Here is a 5,847-nt window from a genome sequence, read left to right as displayed (position 1 = left end):
TCAAGTCTGGTTCCATTGGAAGCCAGCATGACACTACGCTAAAATATTTAATGAAAATATTTGTTTTATTGCTTTTGTTGTTGTTATTGTTGTTGTTGTCATGCTGTGTTTTTCGTACGAAAATAAATTACCTTTCGCGTTTGACAGCGAAGATTTTATCGCAACCCGGGCAGCAAGACATGTAGACAGATACAGTCAGTATGCCAGTTTGGAGCACGTTCTTCACCTATGATGAATCCATTGACATTGATTGAAACCTTGACAGATCGTTGAATGGATTGGAGCTGATTGAATATCTTCTTCTTCTTCCGCGTTCCCCAGGTCATACTGTCAGATGGTCCATCCGGTTTGTAGCGCCAAGTCCGCCGTCCTCTGCAGTGCAGCACGTGGTCCCCAGAGCTTCTCGTGGAGTTTCAGCCGCACAGGGCCAGGTTTTTCCTCCTCAGTGAACCAAACGCTGGGCAGAACTTGTAGCAAATGCTCTGGTGTCTGTGAACCCTTGCTGCATGGGCATTCATCAGTAGATGACAGTCTCAGTCTGTAGAGGTGGGAAATGAGACTGAATATCGATATCTGGAATCTATTGGCATTAATTGAATCGTTGACAGTTTGTTGAATGGAATAAAGCTGACTGAATATTAATATCTGCATTTATTGTGTCTTTGTGTCTGTATCTGTCACTCTATCCTCTTCTCACCAACCTCTCTCTTACATCCATCTTTCTCTCCTTCCCTCTGTTAATTAAGAAGGAGGAAGGAGGCAGGATGGGTAAGATGTTGATCTGCCAGGACAATGTCCGTGAAGTTCTGGTTCGATTCCCGCTATCACCCTTTCTCCCACGTTTGACTGAAAAATCAAACTGAGCGACTAGTCATTCGGATGAGACTATAACCCGAGACCTCGTGTGGAGCTCGCACTTGGCGCACTAAAAAAACAAAAACAAAACAAAACGAAACAACCCCCCAAAAAAACCAAAACAAACCAAACCAAAAAAACAAAAACAAAAACAAAAAAACAAAAACAAAACAAAACAAAAACAACAACAACAAAAAACAACAAACAAACAAACAAAAAAAACAATGGTAACAAAAGTGCTTTCCCCTGGCAAAATTATGCTGAAGAGATCCACTCAGTTAGGTACACAAATGCATATACATACACTCAGGACCTGGCTAAACGCGTTGGGTTATACTGCTGGTCAGAAATCTGCCAAGCGGATGTGGTGTATCGGTTATGTATTTGTCCGAACGCGATGACGCCACCTTGAGAAACTAAAAATTGTAACCAAAACTCTTTTTGACTCTCCGTTCATCCCCCCCCCCCCCCCCTGTCCCTTGCCCCAATGCTTCTCTCGTCCCATCGGTTTATGCTCCCTTCTTCCTGCATGTTGTGCACTGCCAGCCACATCATCTTGTAAAAAAGATGATAATATTAGCATGAATTGTTATTTGTTATTCAGTGGGAATCAATTTAAAAAAAAAAAAATCATCCATTTCACAACAGAATCCTTCACTCATTTTGTAAATCAGATTTCCAATCTTCACTCTCTTGAGTCGAGGCTGAGAAGGCTTTGATAAATGCATGCAATTGGACAATAAACAATGAACCCCCCCAAAAAAACAAAACAAAACAAAAACACTACCTCCCCCTAATTCCCCCCCTCCTCCAAACCCCCCACCCCCTAAAAAACAAAAACAAAAACAAAACAAAACAAAACAACAACAACAACACCCCCAAAACACGAATGATTGAAAACCATCACAACAGAATTTCCAAACCTTGGAGAGATGAAATTAGCTGAGGTCGACACCACTACTCTAAAATTCTCTGGCACATTTCGTCGCTGGTGGCAAAATGTGTAAGAGTGAGGTGGAAAAAAGAAAGCGCTGGCATATAACTCCCTCCCCTCAAATCTATTTCTTCCGCGTTTTTCCGGAGCTGTCAGACACTCTGTCTCCTCACCCCTCATACGGTCTGATCCAATCCTTCACGAATGCATCGTTGCAGACTTGCAGAAAAAAGTTTCAGTTAAGAGAGTCCTGGTGCCAGTTGCACTGCTTGGTTCTAGCTTTTTGACAGTTGCACGTGACTAAATGCCTACGTTGACCGAACTACGCCATTGGTCAGTTCCATACTACACACAGTTAGTAGCGGGTTACGACCATACTAGGCTCTTCCGTCCGAGCAATGCAACTGGCTCCTGGACTGAGCCCTTTGGAAACGAAAAAGGCTCCCGTCGTTGGAGCGATAGTTCTGTCCAGACTTGAGCATTCGAGTGGACACAGCCTGGCTGCTATATATAGATTAGTTGAATCAGTTTCTTTTCTGTGTCACAACAGATTTCTCTGTGTGAAGTTCGGGCTGCTCTCCCCATGGAGAGCGCGTCGCTACACTGATAGCGCCGCCCATTTTTTTTGTATTTCTTCATGCGTGCAGTTTTATTTCTTTTTCCTATCGAAGTGGATTTTTCTACAGAATTTTTTGCCACGGACAACCCTTTTGTTGCCGTGGGTTCTTTTACGTGCGCTAAGTGCATGCTTCACACGGGACCTCGGTTTATCGTCTCATCCGAATGACCAGCGTCCAGACCACCACTCAAGGTCTAGTGGAGGGGGAGAAAACAATAGCGATTCTTCCGGGATTCGAACCAGTGCGCTCAGATTCTCTCGCTTCCTAAGCGGACGCGTTGCCTGTGGGCCATCACTCCACTGTCCTTCCAGCATCGATCCGTTCTACAACATCCATTGCTGCTGCTGGAGATTGTAATATAATGAAACGAAACGAGATATATTCAGTTTAGGCCAAGTCCTCTCCTGAAGGGGGATACAAAGATGGAGATTGTAGTTTGGTTGATAATAGAAAAGACATTGTTGCTTTTGACACTTTATGTGATGGTAATACATCTGTGAGGGATGTGCCCTAAAGTGGGGTTCAATTTTTTTTCACGTGGTGAGTGAGTGAGTGAGTGAGTGTGTGTGTGTGTGTGTGTGTGTGTGTGTGTGTGTGTGTGTGTGTGTTTGTGTGTGTTTATGTTTGAATGTTCACTTTCACCTTTCACATCAACTCTATTTGTGAAAAGTAAAATTTTATGTTCATCGCTATCAATTATGTTATCAACAACAATAACAGCATAAGCCAAAGGAACAACATTAGTCATCGTCATCATCTTTATCTTCTTCCAGTAGTGCATATTCTAGGCTTTCGTCTCGTGGTTGTTCGACACAATATGGAAATTGAGAAAAGAGTGATTCGCACAAAAGAGTTCCCCCAAAAAGAAATACCACAGACATTTTTGCCAAAAAGCAACAGAATATACGAGTACGCAGTCCTCTATCATAATCTGAATCGAACTCTTTTTTTATAATTTGCCGAAACACCTACCTTCCACTCGCATTTTCACCCAACTCACCATTCACCTCCCCCTCCTCTCCTACCTTTCAAACGACAGCATCCAAATGTGAAAATTAATGCTTCAACAAAATGCTGACAATCACCAGTCAATATGTGTGTGGCGGGACATTAAACAAAATTCCACTCCACTCCTTTGAAACAACTGAATGAAAATAACAAGCTCGCATTAAAGGACATTTCTTGTCATTACCAGCTACTTGTGCATAGATTTCCCCTTCACCGTATGGAAAGAGGATACCAGGTCTTGGGGCAGACTGAAATCTCCTGCCAAGCTCTGGTTGCCTCGGGGGACCATGTTCATCATGCTGAAGGAGGACAGACCGTTTCTGGCAGAAGGAACAGGAGGACGCAGCTAATACCCAGGAGGCACAGAGAAACAGAATCTCCGAGTAATGCTGATGTCAGTCCACTTTCTGCACCCTACATCCTCCTCATATTACACACCCCTGTGCTTTCCCTTTCTCTCCCAACTTTGTTCGCCTGTCTGTCTGTCTGTCTGTGAGTCGGTGCTTCATGAATACATTACTGCACTGCAAGGAAAAGTTTCAATTTACATTCTTGTAGTCAACGTCGTGGGAAAGCCACCCCCCACCCCCCCCATTTCTTCGGTGGCAGGAAGTCCCTTGTCTTGACACAGACTTCAAGAACGGTCTGTCTGATTGCTTCTTCGATCTGTCCTCCAACGTCCGTTTGGGTGCGGGGTTGGGAAAGGGTGTGTGTGTGTGTGTGTGTGTGTGTGTGTGTGTGTGTGTGTGTGTGTGTGTGTGTGGGGGGGGTGATAGAAGGGAGGACTGCAGCTTTAATGCTCAAGGAAGGCGGATTATAGCTTAGATGGTGAAGGGAAGGGAGGATTACAGCTTAGATGGTGAAGGGAAGGCAGGATTACAGCTTTGATGCTGAAGAAAGGCAGGATTACAGCTTTGATGCTGAAGGAAGGTAGGATTACAGCTTTGATGCTGAAAGAAGGGTGGATTACAGCTTTGATGCTGAAGGAAGGGAGGATTACAGCTTTGATGCTGAAGGAAGGGAGGATTACAGCTTTGATACTGGAAGAAGGGAAGATTACAGCTTTAATGCTAAAGGAAGGGAAGATTACAGCTTTAATGCTGGAACAAGGGAAGATTACAGCTTTGATGCTGAAGGAAGGGAGGCTTACAGCTTTAATGCTGAAGAAAGGGAGGATTACAGCTTTAATGTTGAAGAAAGCGGGGATTACAGCTTTGATGGTGAAGGAAGGGGGATTACAGCTTTAATGCTGAAGAAAGGGGGGATTACAGCTTTAATGCTGAAGGAAGGGAGGGTTACAGCTTTGATGATGAAGGAAGGGTGGATTACAGCTTTGATGCTGAAGAAAGGGAGGATTACAGCTTTGATGCTGAAGGAAGGGAGGATTACAGCTTTGGTGCTGAAGGAAGGGAGGATTACAGCTTTGATGCTGAAGGAAGGGAGGATTACAGCTTTGGTGCTGAAGGAAGGTAGGATTACAGCTTTGATGCTGAAGAAAGGCAGGATTACAGCTTTGATGCTGAAGGAAGGCAGGATTACAGCTTTGATGCTCAAGGAAGGTAGGATTACAGCTTTAATGCTGAAGGAAGGGAGGATTACAGCTTTGATGCTGAAGAAAGGCAGGATTACAGCTTTGATGCTGAAGGAAGGTAGGCTTACAGCTTTAATGCTGAAGGAAGGGAGGATTACAGCTTTGTTGCTGAAGGAAGGGTGGATTACAGCTTTGATGCTAAAGGAAGGGAGGGTTACAGCTTTGATATTGAAGGAAGGAAGGATTACAGCTTTAATGCTGAAGGAAGAGAGGGTTACAGCTTTAATGCTGAAGGAAGGTAGGATTACAGCTTTGATGTTGAAGGAAGGGTGGATTACAGCTTTGATGTTGAAGGAAGGGTGGATTATAGCTTTGATGCTGAAAGAAGGGTCGATTACAGCTTTGATGCTGAAGAAAGGGACGATTACAGCTTTGATGCTGAAAGAAGGGGGGGAATACAGCTTTGATGCTGAAGGAAGGGAGGATTACAGCTTTGATGCTGAAGGAAGGGAGGATTACAGCTTTGATGCTGAAGGAAGGGTGGATTACAGCTTTGATGTTGAAGGAAGGGTGGATTATAGCTTTGATGCTGAAGGAAGGGTGGATTACAGCTTTGATGCTGAAGGAAGGGAGGATTACAGCTTTGATGCTGAAGGAAGGGTGGATTACAGCTTTGATGCTGAAGAAAGGGACGATTACAGCTTTGATGCTGAAAGAAGGGTGGATTACAGCTTTAATACTGAATGAAGAATGGGAGGACTAGAGCTTTAATGCTGAATGAAGGAAGGAAGGAGGGATTACAGCTTTAATGCTGAAGGAAGGAAGGAAGGAAGGAAGGAAGGAAGGAAGGATGGATTACAGCTTTACTACTGAAGGAAGAGAGGAATGATTACAGCTTT

The sequence above is a fragment of the Babylonia areolata genome, chromosome 20 (genome assembly GCF_041734735.1).
Source record: "Babylonia areolata isolate BAREFJ2019XMU chromosome 20, ASM4173473v1, whole genome shotgun sequence".
NCBI classification, from domain to species: Eukaryota; Metazoa; Mollusca; class Gastropoda; order Neogastropoda; family Buccinidae; genus Babylonia; species Babylonia areolata.
This window is presented reverse-complemented; position numbering follows the sequence as displayed.